At 40.8% G+C, this 23336-nt stretch overlaps 1 long non-coding RNA gene across 1 annotated transcript in view; it reads left to right on the top strand.

Moving 5' to 3' along the window:
* LOC110261431 overlaps window positions 1-23071 on the top strand; it is a 33701-nt gene extending 10630 nt beyond the window's left edge. Inside the window, exon 3 of the long non-coding RNA XR_002345514.1 lies at window positions 20968-23071. This is a non-coding gene — a long non-coding RNA (uncharacterized LOC110261431). The remainder of the gene's footprint in view (window positions 1-20967) is intronic.

A 23336-nucleotide genomic window follows, 5' to 3' on the forward strand; every position in this document is an offset into this window, starting at 1 on the left:
AAACAAAAACAAATAAAAAAGGAGAAATCTCAATGGGTATTGCAGAAATATAAGCAACCATAAGAGAATGCTATGAACACTTATATGCCCACAAATTTGACAACCTTGAATGTAATGGACAACTTTCTTGAGACTACAGCCCACCAAAACTGAATCAAGAAAAAGTAGATCGTTTGAATAGACCTATACTTATAGAAAAGATATTGAATATGTAATAAAAATATTTCCTACAAACAAAAGTCCAGGACCAGATGACTTCACAGGAGCATTCTACCAAGCATACAGAGAAGAAATTATATATATCTTTCTTAAACATTTCCAAAAGATTGAAGAAGGAATACTCCCAAATACATTCTATGAAACCCTCATCACGCTGATACCAAAACCAAAGATACTATCTAAAAAAGAAAATTATAGGCCAATATCTTTGATGAATATAGATGCAATAATTCTTGACATAATTTTAGCCAACCAAATTTAATAACACATAAAAAGGGTCATACACCACAACCAAGTGGGATTCATCCCAAGTTCACAAGGATAATTCAACATATGCAAATCAATCAATGTAATATTAACAGAAAAAGAAAAGTCCAAAACCACATAATTATCTCATATGCAAATCAATCAATGTAATATTAACAGAAAAAGAAAAATCCAAAACCACATAATTATCTCATGTGGAGATACAGAAAAAACATTTGACAAAATCCAACATCCATTCACATACCAAAGTGGGTATAGGAGGAACATAGCAACATAATAAAAGCCATCTATGACACACCCACAGCCAATATAAAACTTGACAGAGAAAATCTGAAAGCTTCCCACTAAAATCAGGAACACCATTTTTATTCAACATGGTATTGGAAGTCCAAGCCATAGAAATCAAACAAAAGAAATAAAAGGTATCCAAATTGGAAGAGAAGAGGTAAAATTGTCCTGTATGCAGATGACATGATACAATATATAGAAAACCCTACAAAGTCCACACAATAACTACTCAAACTGATCAATGAACTCAGCAAAGTAGCATGATACATTATTAACATTCAGAAATTGATTGTATTGCTGTATTCTAACAAAGAAATATTAGAAAAAGAATACAAAAGTGGTAAGTTTTAAAATCATACCCATAAAAATTCAATATCTAAGAATAAACCTAACCAAGGAGGTAAGAAACTTACATGCTGAGAACTATAAAACATTAATCAAGGAAATTAAAAAGGTTTCGAAGAAATGGAAAGATATCCCATGCTTCTGGATTGAAAAAATTACTATCATTAAATTGTCCATACCATCCAAAGCAATTTACAGACTTAATGTGACCCCTATCAAATTACCCATGACATTTTTCACAGAACTAGAACAAACAATCCAAAATTTTTTATGAAACGGTGAAAAACCAAGAATTTCCAAAACAGTCTTGGAGGGAGGGGGGAAACCAGCAGGAGGCATAACTCTTCCAGACTTCAGACAATATTACAAAGCTACAGTAATCAAGATGGTGTGGTGTGCTACTGGCACTAAAACAGATATACTGACCAACAGAACAGAACAGAAGGAGCAGAAATAAACCCAGATACCTGTGGCAATTAATCTTAGATAAAAGAAGAAAGAAAATTTAATGACAAAAAGACAATTTCTTCAGCAGCAGATGTTGGGAATACTGAACAGCTGCATGTAAATCAATGAAACTAGAACGGACACTCACACCATGCACAAAAACAAACTCAAAATGGCTTAAACATTCAAAACATAAGAAAAAACACCATAAAACTCCTAGAAGAGAACATTCTTTGACATAAACTGTACAAATGTTTTCTTAGATCATTCTCCCAGGGCAATAGAAATAAAAACAAAAACAAACAAATGGGACCTATCAAACTTACAAGTTTTGCACATCAAAGGAAACCATAAACAAAATGAAAAAAACAACCTACAGAATGGGAGAAGATAGTTGCAAATGGTGTACCCATCAAGGGCTTAATCTTCACAACATACAAATTCATACAACTCAACAACAAAAAAAAACAAAGAACCCAATTGAAAAGTAGGCAGAATACTTTAGGTGAAGTGAATGAAGACATTTCTCTAAAGAAGTCATATGGATGGCCAGCAGGAACATGAAAAAATGCTCATCATCAGTAACTATTAGAGAAATTCAAATTAAAATTACAATGAGGTACCACCTGACATTGGTCACAATTGATATTAATAAGTCAACAAATAAGTGCTGGAAGGGGTGTGAAGGAAAGGGAACTCTCCTTCACTTTGGTAGGAATGTAAATAGAGACAACCTCTATGGAAAACACTCTGGAAGTCTCTCAGAAAACTACCATATAATCTAACAGTCACACTCTTGGGCATGTAACCAGACAAAACTATAATTCAAAAATATACATGCATGCATATGTTTATTGCAGCACTATTCACAATAGCCAAGACGTGGAAACAACATAAATGTCCATCATCAGATGAATGGATTAAGAAGATATGCTACATATGCACAATGGAATACTACTCAGCCATAGAAGAACAATATAATGCCATTTGCAGCAGCATTGATGCAACTAGAGATTCTCATATTAAGTGAAGTAAGTCAGAAAGAACAACAAATACCCTATATCACTTATATGCAGAATCTAAAATATGGTACAAATGAACCTATTTATAGAACAGAAACAGAATCACAGACACAGAGAACAAACTTGTGGTTGCCATTGGGAATGGAGGAGGTAATGGGATAGACTAGAAATTTGGGATTAGTAGATGTAAATTTTTACATTTAGAATGGAAGGGCAATGTTCTACAATACAGCACAGAGAACTGTGTCCAGTCTCTTGGGATAGAACATGGTGGTGGATGATATGAGAAAAAGAATGTGTCATCGTGCTGTACAGTAGAAAAAAAATTTTTTAATTAAAAGAGAATGCATGGTATACCTACAAATGTAATAAAATTCATTAACTAATTTAAAAATAAAAATAAATAAAAGTTGATTGAAAGTTTTTAAAAAAAGAATGGGTGACATGAATGGGTCACTTTGCTGTACAGCAGAAATTGACACAACTGTACTTTAATAAAAAAAAATTAAAAAATACCTTATAGGAATTCCCAGGAATATTAGGAAACTTTTCAAGGATCTTGACTTTCCACATGAGCATGTGATAAGGTTCAGGAAGCCAATGTAAATCACTATCAGTGTGACCCAATCCGTACCAATGAGCTGATCTGATTTACAGAAACACGGGATATACTATAAAAGCCCTCCTCTTTATTTTTATTTTTTTATCATTTATTTATATATTTTTTTCTACTATAAAGCATGGTGACCCAGTTACACTTACACGTATGTATTCTTTTTTCTCACATTACGTGTTCCATCATAAGTGACTAGACAGAGTTCCCAGTGCTACACAGCAGGATCCTATTGCTAATCCATCCTGAAGGCAACATTCTGCATCTATTTACCCCAAGCTCCCAGTCCCTCCCACTTTAAATTGAGCCCTATAATAAACTGATAATCACATATCAAGACCTCAGAGATATAAAGGTGAGAGCCAGGAGAGTCATTCATGTGTTAGGAGTTGTATATAACATCTCCCAGCCTTTATCCCATGCTACATGTCTTGAGATGTCAAAATATAAGGGTAAATAATATATTACTCTTGTCCTCTGATCCAGTATTCCTGTACCATATTTAAGCATTATCAATGCCACTACTGATATAGACATGGAAAGATGAGAAATTCCTACTACAAACCTTCTCTATGTAATGTATCTCAAAGACATTTATTAGAGTTCTCACAGTAGAAAACTGACAGAGCACAAGAGAAGGATAAAGGTATCTCCCGTTCACTGATGTTACTTATTTTTTCTTTGACCTCCTGGGTCCCAGCCCTGTTACTGTATAACCTAATATGATTACTTCACACCTATCAGATTCAAAGCATCCTACTAGTCAGTGTGCAAAAAGAGAAGAGTAATACATAGCCCCTGTTCTTAAGACACCCCCTTTTTTAGGAAAAGAAAAAAAATGTGATTATAAACTCTATGAGAACAAAAGCTATACCCATTTTATTTGCTGAGCTATTCTCAGGATATATGCCCATTTTATTTGTTGAGCTATTCTCAGCATATGAGACCATGTGCCAGAAACATAATGGCAGTCAATAAGTTTTTAGTTATTCACTCAAAATTAAATCAATAAGATGACCTTTATATCCAAAGGTGAAAGTTTGGGTGAGTACGTAAGAAGAATAAACTAACTTGATAAGGTATGTGTGAGTGAATACGGGGTGGTAGTAAAGTGGGCAGTCACTGGCAACATAGTGGTACATCTGGGACTAGAACATAGGTGCCCAGATTCCTAACTAATTGTCCTTCCCTATACACTATACCACCCTGAGTTTGAACTCAGGGTGGTGGAGGGTATTGGTGACAATGACTCACCCTGAAGAGTTCTCTGCTCTCTGCAGGGGCAGTACTAGCCAGTCTCCAGGTGAGGGGCATGCTGAAGAAAGACCCCCTGCCTTGTAGTGTTTTGACCTCCTCAGATACTGGGATGTGTGTGAGTAATACAGAGGGTCCACATTCCAAAATCACCAACTTATGCCAATAACGCCCTCCTCTGAATATGAAGTTGATACTCATGTCCATGTCAATTCTCCCAGAGAAATCTGAGGCAAGGCCATCTCGAAAGCAGTGATGGTTGAGGAGCTGGTCTGGGAGTTCCTTGGAGCTGATATAATAGCAGGTTATATCTTGAGCCGCTACCAATTTCCCTAATAAAATTGTGGCCTCTTTTGTGAAAATGATAGGCGGTGAAACCTCCCTGTATCAGCAGCTCCAGGGCAAGTTCTCCTCTGGGCATAGATGGAGAACCTGGACTCAGTGGGGGCAGAAATACATCTCTCATCTCTGTGATTGATTTCTTGCACAGGGTTTTTCCTTCTGGGAATGACTGTGAACATCTTCATTCAGCTCAGTATCTGGCCACCCATGTTCCCTTAATATCTGACACATTCCTTTCACAAGGGCTGAGGTGACATTGGGATTTGATGTCTTCATTTCCCACACACTAATGACTGACAGCCATAAGTTTTTATTCACAGAAAACAGCCTTCCTCTGTGCCTGAGTTATGAAGGTGGTTCTCTAGGCCAATTAATCCTATATTATGTGTGATTTCTCACCAAGTACCTAGCTCTGAAGGAGGGGTTGTAATACTGTTCTGCCTATTTTCATGGCCCCAAAATGTTTTCCCATTTAGCTGAGATGAGGCCAATTGGGTGGAACTACCTTTTAAAAAAAGTTGAGGTATAATTAACATAAAACATTTTATTAGTTTCAGGTGTATAGCACAGTGACTTGATATTTGTGTACACTGCAAAAATGATCACCACAATAGGCTGAGTTACCCTCTGTCACCATATAAAGTTATACATTTTTTCTTGTGATAAAAACTTTTAAGATTTTCTCTCTTAGCAACATTCAACTATGCAATACAATATTATTAGCCATGGTCATCATTTGGACTTATCTATTTTATAACTGGAAGTTTGTACCTCTTGACCGCCTTCATCCATTTTGCTCACTCCTCTCTGGCAACCACAAATGTGTTCCCTGTGTCTAATAATTTTGTTTTGTTTTTAAGTTTCCACTTTTAAGTGAAATAATACAGTATTTATCTCTCTCTCTGACTAATTTCACTTAGCATTACCCTCAAAGTCCATCTATATTGTCACAAAGTGCAAGATTTTATTCTTTTTTATGTCTGAGTAGTATTCCACTGGGTATGTGTGTGTGTATCTGTCACATCTTATTTATCTATTCATCTGTTGATGGACATTTAAGTAGTTTCCATATCTTGGCTCTTGTAAATAATGCTGCATCGAACATGTAGGTGTATAAATCTTTTCTAATTAGTATTGTCATTTTCTTTGCAAATATACCCAGTTTTGGATTGTTGGATTATATTGCTATTCTATTTTTATTTATTTATTTTTGTCTTTTTGTCTTTTGTTGTTGTTGTTGCTATTTCTTGGGCCGCTCCCGCGGCATATGGAGGTTCCCAGGCTAGGGGTCGAATCGGAGCTGTAGCCACCGGCCTATGCCAGAGCCACAGCAATGCAGGATCCGAGCCGCGTCTGCAACCTACACCACAGCTCACGGCAACGCCGGATCATTAACCCACTGAGCAAGGGCAGGGACCGAACCCGCAACCTCATGGTTCCTAGTCGGATTCGTTAACTACTGCGCCACGACGGGAACTCCTTTATTTATTTTTTTTGAGAAAACTCTATATTGTTTTCCAGAATGGCTGTACCAACCATACACATGGGCTCCCCAGAACCACTTCTTTTAAGTGCTTTGAAATGGAAGTATCAAGTGTCTAGATCCTCTCTGCTTGCTCTAGGCTGCCTCTTCAGAGTTGTTAGTCACCCAAATTTATAGCAGATCTATAATTGGCATGGCAGCTTATATCTTGGTTCTGCTGTATTTATTCAGTAAATGTTCTGTAAAATCATATTATGAAATCAAAACAAGATCTTAATAAATCAGAGTATGTGAGATTTAGCAATAGAATTAAGAAAACATTTCTGGGGGGAGACATTATTCCTGTTTCCCAAGATGAGCCTTGCTTGGCATCATGAAATCCTGCCCCTTAGTCGCTTGAGTGGCTGAGAGTTCTACAGCTCCACAGCTAGACAAAATGTACCCTGGGATTGAACTGAATTATAAAGTGTTCCTTAAATTTCCTTTGTTGTCAATCTATCAGTACTACTCTTAAATATGCCCAGGTCCTGTTTCCCCATCCCACTAAGCAGTGGGATGAGCATGGTTTAGTTCAGTTTCTCACAAACTGATCATTGTAGCAGATTGTTCAACCATCTCCCTTCAAGACACCCATTTTGAGTGTGGAGTAAAGGGAACCCTTCTACACTGTTGGTGGGAAAGTAAATTGGTACAAACACTACAGAAAACAGTATGGAGGTTCCTCAAAAAAACTAAAAATAGAACTACCACAGGATCCAGTAATTCCACTCCTGGGCCTCTACCCAGAGAAAACCATAATTCAAAAAGATATATGCACCCATATGTTCATAGCAGCACCATCTACAATAGCCAAGACATGGAAGCAACCTAAATGTCTATTGACAGAGGAATGAATAAAGAAGATGTGGCACATATATACAATGGAATATTACTCAGCCATAAAAAAGAATGAAGTAATGTCATTTGCAGCTACATGGATGGTCCTAAAGATTATCATAAAAGTGAAATTAGTCAGATTGTGAAAGACAAACATCACATGATATCACTTACATGTGGAATCTAAAAAAAAAAAATACAAATGAACTTATTTAGAGAGCAGAAACAGACTCACAGACTTTGAAAGCAAACATATGATTACCAAAGGGGACAGGTTGGAGGGGGATGGACTGGGGGCTTGGAACTTGCATATGCACATTGTGGTGTAGGTGATGGCCAGACAATGGGGACCTGCTATACAGCAGAGGGAACTCTACCTGATATTCTGTATGAGAAAAGAATCTGAAAAATAAGAGATGTGTGTACATGTGTAACTGAATTACTTTGCTGTACAGCAGAAATTATCACAACATTGTAAATCAACTATACTTCAATAATTAAAAGTAAAAAAAATACCCCCCTTTGATCTGACACATCACAAAGCCAGTGCAGCCACATTACGCTTCCCCAATGTCTGCTCCAATTTTTCTCCGGGACAGATACCTTCTATTTAGTTCCAGAACCCCTTTCTCACCCTTTTCCATTCTCCTATGTGCCCAACACACAGCCCACATGGGGTACATCAGAGGTCTCTAAATCCAATATTGGACTTAGCTATCCAGGGCACTGCCAGGGAACTAAAGTAGGGAGGAAAATGAAGTCAGGATACTTATTTTCTCATTATTTTCTGCACAGTGGTCACATGCCAGGTGTCTCCCTCCAACAAAAGTCTCAATCTTCTCTCCTGAACCCTCTGGTTCTGGAAATAACTCCCTCTTCAAATCCTTTTGGGATAGGCCTGTCACTAGATTAAGTTTACTACACTGTCCATGGAATTGCTGAACAATTTGCCCACACCCTTTTAATAATCCCTTTATTAAATCATTTTCTTATTCTAATTTCAGTTTACCATCCTCTTCCTGCCCTACCCTAGACTGATATGCTTACTTTTCTAGAACCATTTAGGGCTTCTCATTACACTTACAGACATTCTTCACTATTCTTACCAAAAGGTGTTCTTTTTACCATGCTCTTGCTCCTCCATAGCAAGAATGTTTGCCATGTTCTTGTACCATTTGCAGCATTATACTTCTTCATATCTATTCCTCCTTCACTTCAATAAATGTTTTTAAAAGAAATTATATATATATAATATACATAATAGAATATGTATTATATATAGCATATATAATATATAATATAATATATTCTGTTTATGGAACTTATAGTTTATATATAACAGAAAACTGATGTATATAAACAGAAAACTGGTATCTTTTGCTATAAACATACATTTATGTTTATGTTTATTATGCCATAAACATAAATATAAAATACCCAAAGCTGCTTTATTGTATTTTTGTGTCCTTGCTTTGCTGCTTAACCTTCAAAATTTGAGGGCTCCTGCTTTGGTAAAAAGAAAGATTAACAAATGTTAGAACAATATTAAAGAAACAAAGGACTAGGCATGAAAATTACCTGCTTTTCAATTCTATGCTCTCTACATCATGTCCATAAACCTGTAAAATTCTGTCACATCCCACCGTGATCTCTGTCCCATGCTTTTGGAAGACTGGCTCATTTTTCTTCACTAGGTGTTGAAGGTCCTCCCTGTTCTGACTTGAGACAACCTTCCCGCCTTTTCTCTCCCTAACCCTTGGTGAGTTCTATGCCATACCTGAGTTAAACATTCTCCATGCCCTCCCTCGTCCTCCCTCTTACCAGTTCACAATGATATTCCTGAGCTACTCACCCTGCAAGGTCTTCCCAGGAATTGCCTTCTCCTTTCAGCTTCCTTTGCTCCCTGGGCTGAACCTTACCTCTGTCTTGCCTGTGTTTGCAGAGCACTTTGTTATCCCTCTCTCCTGCAGTCTGAGTCTATATAACTTTAGCTGGGTTTTTCTTATGCGGATCATCTCTCTTCCACCATGCCATAATCCTATAATTAGGATGGAAAAAATAGGAAAAGTAAGAGTTGAGTGTACTGAAACCCTAACTTACTGATGATAGATTCTTGCTTCTTCTGCCGTCAAAATAAACTACCAAGACTTTTTCCTGAGTCTCTAGAAAACTTGTTTCTGGAACACTTTTCAGTGCTCACTGAAAATTACAGAATGCTCATCATTATTTTGGTAAGTTTTCTGCTATATTTTAAGGAAAATTAGGTAGCAAGCATAGCATAGGGCCTAGATAAGCAGCTACCAAGGCTGAGATCTAGCCCTACACCGATGACCTTCCATATAAATATAAGTGGGCCACTTTATCATCTACTTTGGGCCCCAGGGTCTCTGATTATTTACATAAAATCCATCACCCAGAGACCTCCCATCTGAGGAGAGCATGACAGGGGGCTCCAGAGGCCCACTGCCTGGGATTAAATCCTGGCTCAACCCTTCACAAACTGCATGATCCTTGGAAAGTTCCTTAAACTCTGTGGATCTCAACTCTAAAGGGGGCTTAATATGAATATGTATCTCAGTAGGTGATAATTAAATAGATATGAAGTGATTAGGGTAATGTCAACACATAGTGTGTGTTCTGTGTATATATATATATGATTATATAGTAGATATTGTCAGCTGTAGAAGGAGGAGAAAAAGGAGGAAGGCCCAACAAGTACCAATGTCTCCTTCCTTGATAAGAACGGCCCTTGGCCAGCCCACATCTACCCAGGTGTTGATTCCTGGGAAGACAGGGGACCCCTGAGGAGCTGGGTGTGATAACTTTGCCTTGCTGCTGAAGCCACTACCTTTTCCTCTGTTCCTTTTCCTTCTGGGTGGACCCAAGGATATCCCAGTACTCAAAGGTCAAATACAAGGTGTTACAGTATCTTAGAAAGAGAAATGAAGGAAGAAAGAATCTGGCTCCTCAGTAACTAGACCCTGGATCCTGCAGGCTGGTCAGTTATTCTTTGGTTGTCAGTGTGCCACTTAATTCCCTTTCATATTATATGGATGGATCATTGTATGATTTTAATAATCCCACTGTCAACAAATACGTGCTGAGCACCACCATGACGGGGTACCCTGCTAGGCAGGGAGGATGTGTCATTGAGAAAAGCAGACATGGTTTCTGTTCTCATCAAACATACTGGAGTCCTGTCTCCTAGGCTGAACTGTGATCTTCTGGAGATCAGGACAGTGTCCAGCTTATCTCATTGTTTTCTGATCTTGGTGACATAGCTGGTGCCTAGCAGATACCTTATTATCTTAGGACATAGCATAGATAGGAACCAGGGGCTTGGCAGCAGCTGGAGCCTCACCATGGTGTGGAAGACCCCTAGCAAGTGCCTGAGTAAGGTCTGCCCCTGGTCCTCCCAGGCATCTCCCAGATATAGCAGGTGCCTTCTGCCAATGGAGTCTGGGTCTAAGCTGAGGCTGACCTAGGACAAGATGCCCAGGCCTTTAGAGTTGTGAACTATATTCCTCTTTCCTGGTTGTGGGTGGATTTTGAGATGGTGTATTTCTTCCTTCTTGGTCTGCAGGTAGTAGTCTGGGTGCCTTCTTGGCCTCAGTATTAGTCAGGGTCTGATGCAGAAAGCATAGTCCACTCTGAGTGTAAGAGAGAAAATTTAAGGCAAGGCATTCATTACACAGATGAGCTGAGAAGCCAACAGAGGACAGTGAGAAAACCAGAGATGAGTGAGACAGGAAGCTGGTGGGAGGGGCATGGCCTTAGGGCCGGGGGGCCCAGGGCACAGACTGGAAACTCAAACCATTGCAGATCTGTCCCTAGGGAATGGAGACAGACAGAACTGAGACAGTAATGGAAGGGGTGGGGCCACTGCAGGATCACCCTCCCCTGCTGAGGTACAGAGCAAGGAACCCTGGCCACTCTTTGCTCTTCACTCCAAAATCTTACTACAGTTTCTCAAGGGCTGACCCCAGGTGGGGACCAGCTCACACAAGGGTCTGGGAGATACAGCCTGTAGCTAGGCCCCTTCACACACAGAATATAGCATGGGAAGAAATGCTTTCTTTCTGTGAGAGAAAACAGCCCTGAACCAGGACAAGCTTTGTGTAATGATGAGGATGGAACCATTCATGTGATTGCTTCTCAGGCTAGGAGCAGCAAATCATGTCTCCTGGCTTTTGGAAAGGAAAAGCTTACTCCTGAGGGTGGGTGGGCCTTACACCTGAGACTACATTGGTGAATCCAAGGAGTCAGTGAGCACTCTGATGCTGCATCCTGGTGGCCTAAGAAGTCTCTTAGCTCCATGCCGTCCATTCTATCCAGCTTACAGAATTATAGATTTGCACCATTTAAACCTGCTGCATCCTGTTTAGATCTTCAGGGGGGGATCTGGATGTAAGACTATGGAAAATTTCCCAAGACACTGGGTTCGTATGAAAAATAAAGTGTAAGCCAGTGTATTTCACACTATCCAGTTTAAAAAAAAAAAAAACATAAACACAGAGCAAACATAATAGGTATTCTGCAAAATCTTTTTTTAATTAAATTTTATTGAAGTATCTTGATTTACAATGTTGTATTAATTTCTGCGGTACAGCAAAGTGATTCAGTAATACCTATACAAATGTATATGTATATACATGGATATATAGCCATATATATCCATGTATGTATCCTTTTTCATATCCTTTCCCATATGGCTTATCACAGGACACTGGACATAGTTCCTTGTGATACACAGTAGGACCTTGATGTTTATCCATCCTATATATAACATTTGCAAAATTTTAATGCTACATGTCTAAAAACGATTGTGTGTGTTTGGAAGTGCATGGGGTGGGAGTGTGAGGAAGATTTTTCACTTATAGAAGTATTTAACCCTACTCTAAGCCCAGGAGAAAACTCAGGACACTCTCCATAGCCTTCTCTATGCTGCTTTGCTCCTGGAGGCACTGAATGACTTTGAGAAGTCATTGATTTTAGGCAAGTTGAAGCCACAATATTATGAGTTCCCCACGACGAAGTGTCCTGTTAATGAAAAAGCTGTACCTTGTGGCAGTGCAGAATGAGATGTAGGACTGCAGGAAAAAGGAGGAAAACTGGAGAATTTCCAATGAAAAGTAGGAAGTTGATCACCAATGTGACTGGAAACATTTCCAAGAGGGGAAAGGGCTGAGTGCCCTCTAGAGGTCCCTAGACTTACCTGACCAGTGAAGCTGTCACCATGCACTGTAAGAAGACATCTTCCCACCCAGGACGGTGACAAATATATGTCTTATTCTAAATGTATACCAGTAGAAAAATGAGCTTAATTTGAAACTGATTCATGCAGGCTGCATCTTCTGCACACTGTGAGGAGCCTGTCCTTCTCTGGGTGTCCAGACCAGAGGCAGAGGAAAGTGACATATTGCCATGCAGAGCAACTTTTCAGTAGGGGCTGTATCAGCTGCAGTCTGGAAAGGCAAGAACGTGCTCAAATTAGTACAATTTGAGGGAGATTATATGTAAAAAAAGGACAATTACAAAAGTGTACTGGGGTGTGGGGAAAACACAAAGGCAGTTCAGGGACCCAGGATAGCAGGTGCAGAGTGGTCACCATCTCTGGGTCTGAGGGGGCAAGAGTGGGATGGTTACAGAAACCCAGAGCACAGTGGTCCTTGATGGGAGTACAGACCTTTTCTCAAAAGAACCATCCCAAGATGACCACACAACTGCCTGTTCTCTGCCAGAGTTCCTTGTTGACACAACCCATGGTTCAAGGTCTTGTTCATGTAGACACATAAGCTGTCTCCTGGGGCAGGGACAATGTGGAGAATTGTGGAGACTTGTCTTGGAGGCATGAGTGGGAGATGGCATGAATGACTCCTGACAGAAGGCTGGCACCTAAACCTCTATGTGAGGTGGAAAATCTCTTCCAGTTGTGTCCTGGAGATACATCAGGGAGTTTACACAGAGCTTGAGGAAGATAACAGAGACTCTGGGTGTGGCACAGTTACACTAGTACTGTGGGGAAATTTCACAGATTGCATTATCAGTAGGATGGGGGTTCCTTAACATTTGAGGGAGGAGATCAGGTAGGTTCCAAGCAAGAAATGGCTGCTCACAATTCCATCACTAGCTCCCCAGGTGCCTAAAGACTGCACTTTCACCTTCCATTAGTCATGAGTCCCCAGGAGCAGAAAGTCAGAATTCATCTTCTTCCTTGAATTTGTGATTGTCTGCTGGGCTCTGAAAAGAGCTCTTTTTTAACCTAGGCCTCTCTCTAAAAATGTCTTTCCTTCTTTCTTTTTTTTTTTAAATATTTATTCTCTTTTCTTTTTCTCCTATCATATATTTCTTCCTTTTCATTCTTCCATCTCTCAAGTCTTATGGTTGTGATAAAGATCTTTCTAAAACATAGATCTTCTGGTGCTTCTCCCTACTTCTACTTTCACTCCATTCTGGAGAACAATTCAGCAGCATCTAACACATTGCAAATGCAAACTGCACCTAGAAATAACTCCTGTTTGTCCCTAAGTAACCTTTGTGGGACCCTCAAAACTCTTCTCTCACTGGCTCCTGACCTTCTTTCTAGCCTCCTTCCCCATACCCATGTCTCCCCTGTGCATAGTGTACACATCCAACCTACCTTCAATCTACAACTACATATTGTAGTCTCACCCTTGCACAGTTTTGCCCAGGATTTTCCTTCCATAGAATTCCCCTTCTCCATTCTCCCTCCAGCAGCCTTTTTTGTTGTTGAATCCATCCTTCAAACCTAGCCCAAATGATATCTCCTCCATGAAATCCTTACTAACTCCTTTCTTGGTGTTTTCCCAGTACTTTGTATTAATCATAGTCTCCTTCATATTTGCAAATCCTTCCTGTTCTCTGAATTGGTTAGGATTCTTAAATGGAGAATAAAAGCAGGGAGCTATCTCTGCCACCCACATCTTGCTGACTTAGCCCTCTATATGCCTCTCAAATCCATTCCCTTCTCCTTCCATACCACTGTTGCGCTGCTGCATATGCTTGTCATTTCTCTCCTGGGTTATTTCTGACGGCCTTATCATGGGTTTCCTTACCATCAGACTTTTCCCCCTCCAATTTCTCACTCTGCAGTCACTTTGTACTCTTTGTATCTATCTAAATCACACATATGACCTTGTCTTTCCCCTGTTTCACCTGCAGGATAAAGCCCAAGTTCCCTAGTCTGGAGATGGTCATGGCACTTTACAGCCTCATTGTTTGACACCTCTATCCTGAGCATGTGGTATTCAATGCAATCCAGAATATGCTACACCTCTCTGCCTCTCTGTCCCCTGGCATACGCAGTTCTCTCTGCACAAAACTGCCTCCTACACCCTATCTCCCTGTCATACACACACACACACACACACACACACACACACACACACACACACCCACCCCACATACCACAAACACAGTCTTGTTGGCTTGGTGAACTCCATCTCCATCTTCAAAACTTATTTCTATTCTTGCTCCACTTTCCAGTCCTATTTGGCAGCATCTAGCACATGGATCTGCAAATTATAGTCCACAGGCTAAATCTAGATTAACCACTTGGTTGAAACAGAACCATAGCATACATTTACATATTGCCTATGGCTACTTTTGTGCTACAGTGGTAAGTTGAGTAGTTGAAACACAAACCATAAATATTTACTATATGGCCCTATGCAGAAAATGTTTGCCAAAATCCCATCTAGCACATTGTAAATGATGATTCTGTCACCTATTTGGAGACATCTTAGAAACATAACTTTGGAAGAAAAGTACTTGCACAGTGAAAAACCACAGTATGAATACAATTTATCTGCATGTAAAATCACATAAAAACCAACACTTCTATATACAAACATATATGATACAGAATATTACAAAAATACTGAAAAGATGTCCATTAAATACATGACAACAATTTTCTCTGTGGAGGGGAAAGGAAAAGGAACTCAGGCTACTTGTCAAAGGGATTTAGCTTTATTTTTGCTTTATTTCTTTTTAAAAAAACTGGATTCAGACAGGACAAAATATTAACATTTAATAATTCTGGATGGTGGAAATAAGGATACATATTATCTTACCTTTGTACTTTAATAGTTTCGAAATTCTCAACATACAGAAAAAAAGTCTTCAGATATCATCTCCTTACAGCCCTTCTCCATTGCTTTACTTTCATTAGTGATAACAGGCCCTGCAACACACTATCCCTGTTCCTTCCACACACTTTAAAATGCAATGTAACTAAAGCAATTACCGAAAGAGTCACCTGTTTGCCATCCTCACTGCGATGTGAGCTCACTGAGAATAAGCACAGTTTTTTAAATGGTATGTTTTTTTTTATTTTATATAATGATTTTTTTTCCATTATAGCTGGTTTACAGTGTTCTTCCAATTTTCTACTCTACAGCATTGTGACCCAGTTACACATACATGTATACATTCTTTTTTCTCACATTATCATGCTCCATCATAAGTGACTAGACAGTTTCCAGGGCTACACAGCAGATCTCATTGCTAATCCATTCCAAAGGCAACAGTCTGCATCTATTAACCCCAAGTTCCCAATCCACCCCCACTCCCTCCCCCTGCCCTTTTGCAACCACAAGTCTATTCTCCAAGTCCATGATTCACTCACTGAGAATAAGCACAATTTTAAATTTATGTCTTAGTGGGTATCAAAATATGTTTGAGATGAATTTTATTTACCTTTCATGAATAATATTCTAGAATGTTCTCTTGAATAATATTTAAGAGCTGAATATTATTTGGGTAAATATCAACCAACTGGAAACTTAATCACATCTGCAAAACTGTTCACAACAGAGAGCCCCTTTGTCTGCCCGCTTGCATCTCTCACAACCATCCCATATTTCTTGCCTAAAAAAAAAAAAAAAATCCTTCACAACAGCACATAGATTCTTACTTAATTGAAAAATCTGGAGATGTATACACCAGGGCTGAGGGTCTTGGTGGCAATCTGAGAATTATGCCCAGAACATAATCTTCTGACATTTGATTCATACCACTCTCCTCCACTAACTTTCTAACCCTATCTCCCACTGTGCCATCCTTCACCCACACTGGGCCTCCTTCTCTGTGTCTTTGCCCATACTCTCACCTCTGTCTAGAATGCCCCTGCCATCTTTACATGACACACTCCCAGCTTCCTCTATTGGAGTCAATCCTCTCACCTTTATACTCTAAAACATTTCCTCTGATGCAGCACACTAACACTGTTCAGCTGGAGTCACTGAACTATGCTTATCAGCCCCTGCTAGCCTTGGAGAAGTGAGGGAAGGGAGCACGTCTCATTCCTTGCTGCCTGACCATGTGGCACCTGGGACACAGAAGGTATGGATTAGATTTTCAGTGAAAATTACAAAGTGAACTGAAAGAAATTGCACACTGAAGCATCCAGACTGACTACTGAGAGGAGGTGAGAGGTCAGATGAGGGTGAGAGGAGGTGAAAGGGAATGGAGGGATGATTAAGGGAAAAGAGCCCACCAGGGCCTCCCGTGATCTTCCACACATGGTTTCTTCGCCACTCACGAAAGGTCCCTGAAGTTAGTGCCACTTGACACTGCATTGCCTCACCTTGGGCCACTGAAACCATTGATATGGACAAAATACCTAAGGTGGGAGTGAAGAGGTCACTCTTAATACAGAAACCAGCCCATAATCTCCTGCGACATTCATTAATTATCCCCAAAGAGTCAGGCAGTCAGCAGAAAAGATGGAGGTTTATATTCTAAAATTTTCCATGCACAATAAAATCCAAACCTTTTAAAGCTGCCATATATCTTAGGCAAAGTTCAAGCTATGAGGGAAGAGAGAAGAGAGGAAATGACCTCCATGACACAGAAATTATCCAAGAAAATGGGAGTGGGGAGTTTTCATATTTTAATTCAGGAAGGGGCAGTGGTAATTCAGTTCAGGATGGGTAGTCCAGGGGCACTTGCTGGTGGGAATCTGTGTATCAGGAGAGGCCAAGGCTTGCACAGAGCATAAGAGCTGTGGGGGCACAGGCAGGGCAAGCTCTCCAGTCAGCATCTTATCCTTTGTCCCACTTTAGTATGTGTATCATCTCAAAGAAATCTATGCAGTACCTAGTTAAAAGGTCCTCAAGCACCCATCCTTCTTTCTTTTGCTCATTGTTTAGTTGTAAGACAATTGCAGGCTGGAATGCGGACAGGAAGTTGAGGTGTGTGGAGAAGCAGTGCTGCATGAGAAGAGCATTGGATAGGGAATGGGACAAGCTGAGGTCCATTCCTGGTTGAAAAACTCCTGGTGGATAACTAACAACACAACTGGGGCAAATCAAAAACAAACTAGATGGAACTAGAGACTTCATACTGAGTGAAGTAAGTCAAAAAGAGAAAGACAAATACAATATGATATCACTTATATCTGGAATCTAATATATGGCACAAATGAACCTTTCCACAGAAAAGAAAATGATGGACATGGAGAACAGACTTGTGGTTGCCAAGGGGGAGGGGGAGGAGTGGGATGGATTGGGAACTTGTGGTTAATAGATACAGACTATTGCCTTTGGAATGGATAAGCAATGAGATCCTGGTATATAGCACTGGGAACTATGTCTAGTCACTTATGATGGAGCATGATAATGTGAGAAAAAAAGAATGTATACTTGTATGTGTAAGTGGGTCACCATGCTGGACAGTAGAAAATTGACAGAACACTGTAAATCAGCTATAAAGAAAAAAAATCATTAGAAAAAAATTAGACATTTTATTGTCTTGGCACATTTTACCACTACTAGGTAGAATCCACATACATAACAAATGTTAATTGCAAAAAAAAAATTCTAATAGAAAAGGTGCAGAACTACTGAAATGTCTACTTTTAACTGTCATTACACCAATTCAGGATGGTAATAACAGTAGCTCCTTAAGTCACTCTGAAGTTGCTTTATAGACAAAGAGGAAAGGGTCATCCAAGGTACCCCTGGCTTTGCTGATTCTTAGTGGGAGCTTTCCTGGACTGCCTGCTGCCCTAGTGGTTCATCATGCAGCCCCAGCAGAGCTCATTACTCTGGGAAAATTGCTTCTCATACACTAATGTCCTCTCTTGGCATCCTTGGAGACCTGGGCCCCAAACACTGCTTCAAACTGATCATAAAATATTTAGAGCTGGAGATATTACTTGGAAAATGCTTCAGAATGTAGAACTTTACCCAGAAAAAGGCTCTGTGCCTACTCATTAGGGCAGTGATTTACTATTGTTTCCATTATAGAGTATTTACTCTCCAAATTCAGTTACCATCAGTAAATTAAAATATAAATTAGGCTTTTGTAGGGGAGGAGGAGAGGGAGGTTGAAATCAATTGGTTCAGGACACATATAAATGTATAAAGTGGTGGCTCTGGGCTGTCAAAACCAGGTCCTAGCATCAGGACCCGCCAAGTAGCACTGATTTTGTTCTGTGGAGAACAGTAATAAGGTTGGTATGATTTTTTTGTTTGTTTGTTTTTACAAAACTAGTATAATGATTATAATAATAGCTGGAATTACTGCATGATCTATGGGCCAGGAATTACACTCAGTTATTTCTGGGAATTATCTTGCTCAGCTGTCCAAATAAACCCTTAAACTAGGTCCTATTAACAGACTGGGAAACAGAAAAAGAGCCAAAAGTCTTTCCCTTAGTCCAGATCTTGCAAACCAGCTGCCCAGAGACAATTAAGAATCATAGACATTTAAAAGTTTTTTGCCCAAATAAGAATGTTTAAAAAAAAAATGGAATTCTCGTTGTGGCACATCGGGAAATGAATCTGACTAGGAACCATGAAGTTGCGGGTTTGATCCCTGGCTTTGCTCAGTGGGTTAAGGTTAAGCTCATTGCCTTGAGCTGTGGTGTAGGTCACAGATGTGGCTCAGATCCCACATTTCTGTGGCTGTGGTGTAGGACAGCAGCAGTAGCTCTGATTAGACCCCTGCCTTGGGAACCTCCATATGCCATGGTTATGGCCCTAAAGGGCAATAATAATAATAATGTTTTACTATGATTTTGTGTGTTTGTTTCTATTTTAGTGCCTTTGGGCAAGGCATACAAGGTCCTGTTTCTCACAGGTTCCATGTGCTCCTCATGTCTACCTTGCTTCCCTCACACATTTATTCTAGCAGCCCAGAACCTGAAGGCACGAGAATTTTTAAACTAACTTGACTGATTCTATAACTTGGTCAACTAGGGAGAGTCTCAAGAAAACAGGGGGCTCTGGAATTCAGTTTTGCTATGGCAGGGGCCCATCCGTTTCCTCTATTTTCCTCAGTAGTACCCTCAGTCCTGTCACTGAAGCCACTTCAGACACTGCAGAGATTGGCCTTTGCAAGAAGCTTCAGGTGGGGCTCTCCAGAGCACATGCAGTGAAACAGGCCTTCAGGCACAAGATTTGTATTGGAGATAAACCACTGAAGGGAAGAGGAGGGAGCTAGATCAGGCAGAGGAAGTGAAGCAGTAGCATGTGCCCTAGAATCTCAGGTAGCCAAATTGGAGCCCTCAGAGCTGTTCTGCCTCAGGCTGATGTGAGCAGGCCCTTATAGCCTTATAGCTCTGCCAAATCATGGGATGCAGGCAGCTCGAGGAAGGGCGTGGCTCTGATGGGCCAACAGCTAAAGGACATCTATGACCACATGCTGGCATCCAGGCAAAAAGCCCTCCCTTTAAAGGAGCATCTGGAGAAGTTCCCATCATGGCTCAGTGGTTAACAAATCCGACTAGGAACCATGAGGTTTCGGGTTTGATCCCTGGCCTTGTTCAGTGGGTTAAGGATCCGGTGTTGCCATGAGCTGTGGTGTAGGTTGCAGATGCGGCTCAGATCCCGCATTTCTGTGGCTCTGGCATGGGCCAGTGGCTACAGCTCCAATTAGAAACCTAGCCTAGGAACCTCCATATGCCACAGGAGCAGCCCTAGAAAAGGCAAAAAGACAAAAAAAAGGGGGGGGGGGAATCTGGGTGGTACATGTCCATGTCAACCACTGAAGGGTATTAGTTCCAACTGCAAGAGCAGCCTGTCTTGTCTTGGTCTGAGTGTCTTAGATAGAGCTGCCTGGGTCAGGGAGCACACAGGGAAGGCTGGAACTTGGAGGGAGAGCTCCCCCCACATTCACAATCAGAAGCTCTAAGGATGCACTTCCTCTCCAGGGGAACTCTCTGTGTGTGATAGGGCTCCACACATACCTCTAGCCCTCCATAGACAGACATCAGGAGTCTAGAGAGAGGCTTTATTGAGAGTGTGTTAGGATAAATAAGATGGTAGGTCTGGTCCAGCTCACAAAAGGTGGTGGAGAATCACCCTGGAACAGAAGGGAATGTGTTATAATGAGCTGCTTATTCTCGACCTTTCTACTAACATGTCTACTCTCCACTGCCCTGTACCTACTGCTCTCGGGGAGATCCTTGGGACTCCATCCGCCCTTAAAAAAAGAAAAAGAAAAGAAGGGGCAGGAGTCTCAAGGACTTCTGAGAAACTGCACACAAATAGAAGCTTCTCTAACTGTCTTCGTGGGATGTGTGATACCCAGTGTCTGTTTCTGTACATTGCCAGAAAGGGAAGCCCCCATCTCCCTGTTCTTAGCAGCATGTTTTGTATGGGTTTCCTCCTACCCTCAGGGACAGTGGGGGAATGTGATCCCTTGTATTAATTGGCTGTCCCCATGTGCCCAGCCACAGCGATTGGGTACAGAAGGCAATTGTAACCTAAGCTGGTCCAGTCAGAGGTAACTCACCATCGTTTCTGAGAACATCACGTCAATAGCCCCTCTTCTATTTCTAGAAAAGAAGTCTCCAGGCTTTAAAGTGCTAAAAGGAAGCAATCTTGTCATCACAAAGGAAGTTAGCCTTTGGATGAAGCTGGCAACATGGGAAACAGGAGAGAAATAGGGAAAAACTGAATCCTTGCTGGACTCCCTATCTGAAGACCTTCGCCAGTGTACTTTTCTGTTATACAACTCAGTCAATGCTTTCACTGCTTATGCCAATTTGAGCCAAGTATTCTGAAAGCTCCAGATCAGAACAGATCAGAGCAGAAAGCCATCACAAGACCTCCACTATGTGGCAGAAGCCAATGTTTTGGATATAGGAGCCAGTTTCCTTGTCGTTCTGAATCTTTTATTTTCAACACTAAATACCCCCAGCTCTTTGGGGATTCTTTGTCCCATCCCCATATAATTACAGTTAATGGCCTGTCCTTTGAAGTTCTTGAAACAATTCTTGTTTGGGTCCCTTTCTTTTAATTCTCTGCTTCCACAGTAGACCTGGCTATAATTGTCTAGTTTTCCAACTTTGAATCTGATATAGACAAAATATAAAAACGTATGATAGTAGGTTTTGTCTCCCAGTTGATGCATTGTGGAAGTAAGGCCAGGCCTGGGTTTTGACCTAGAAGTCTTGGTTGAGGCTCCTGTGTGGTGAGGGCAGATCTAACATGTGAGCACTTGGCAGTGTGTGGGTAAGAGGTATCTTTGCTCAGCACCAGGGGTTGTGAGGTGTTGCGGGGTGAATGGCTTCAGCTGCTGTGAGGAGAAGCCTCCCTCCATCATTGACCACACCTGTCATTGGCATGGAAGGCACTCTGCAATATGTCACGCCTTCTTGAGAAGCAGCCAGTAGGCTTGTCCTCAGTGTCTCAACTGCAGATAGGCATATTTTTCCACATTGCAGGATTATAAGCACTCCTGGGTGGCACCTTTCCAGGCTCTGCTTCTGTCCACTCTATCCCTGCATCCCTTCTTGTGCTGAGGGGTCCACACCCAGGCTCTTAGCAGATGCTTAAATGGGGCTGCAGAAAATCCAGGCCTTCTCTTACCTTCTCAGCCTCTACCACCTTCTCACACTCAGATGCCACACCCTGGCCCATCTGGGTTCTGCCCCTGCTAGCCTTTCCGACTTAAGCATTCCCTTTGCCTGCCCCAATCACAGAAGCCAATTAATTGAGCTTAAGCTCAAGATCCTATCTTCCCAGACATATGCTTTGACTGCTTGATTTCATACCCACCCCCCCATCCCTGAGCCCCTCTCCTATCCGATGCTGCTTTGCTCTACCTGAGATTGCCTTGTTCAGGAGCCTAGTCAACCAGGGAGACCCAGAGATCCATGAGTTCTGTGGAACAGCAGCTACCTGCTCCACTCAGTATAGGGGCTATGAAAGATGCCAGAGCTGAAACCCTGTCTGCTGTCACTTAGAGCATCTTTGTCAGGGATAGGACAGGACAGGCCTGGGGTCCATGGGTTACATTCCCAGGGAAGGAGTATGTCACTGGCAATGGGTTGTTTCTGGTAATTTCTTAGGGCAGTGTGTATATCATGTCTTCTTCGTTCTGCAGAAATGTTGGCCACTATGGATGAATTGTAGGAAAACCAGACAAGATTTGTAGCATTTTCAAACTGCTCTTAGGACACTAGATTTCCTAGATACTCTAAAAATAAGGGGGTGAGGATGGGAGTGAGTTATTGAATACATTTTAAAACATTTATTAGTCTATTCCCTTTTGAAATTCCTACAGTAAAGAAATCAAGTTAACTCTGTTTAACTCAGAGTTCATAAATTTAATTGGCCATGAAATCCTCCCTCTTGCGGAAGAGCTATCAATATCACAGAGAAGTATCTGTGAAATGTCATTTGGGAAACACTAGTTTGACGCCTCTTTAGGAGATCACATCCATTTCTTCGATATCATCAGAGATCTATGATGCTGTCTACTGATATGCCTTCCAATTCAATTTGATAAACATTTATTAAGTACCTTCTAGATACAGATGTTGTGTTAAATAGTGTGGGGAAGATAAAGGATGCTTTTCGAAACATAGAGCCTGTAACAGAAGATAAGTGAAGAAGAAAAATATCTCTAGAACAAAACTAAGTAGTATTATTATCATTATCATTATTATTTTTATTATTGGCCATGCCTGTGGCATGTGAAGTTCCCAGGCCAGGGAATGAACTCATGCCATAGCAGTGACCTGAGCCAGAGCAGTGACAACACTAGATCCCCAACCTGCTAGGCTACCAGGAAACTCCAATTTTTATTATTAGGTTGAGATAAGTGCCATAAAATAGATTTAGACAGTGTGTCATAGGGATTCAAAGTAAAAGAAAAGAGAAATACATCTGGCTGGAAAGATCAGAGTAGGCTGCTACACTGA

This window comes from Sus scrofa, chromosome 6 (assembly GCF_000003025.6).
Source record: "Sus scrofa isolate TJ Tabasco breed Duroc chromosome 6, Sscrofa11.1, whole genome shotgun sequence".
NCBI classification, from domain to species: Eukaryota; Metazoa; Chordata; class Mammalia; order Artiodactyla; family Suidae; genus Sus; species Sus scrofa.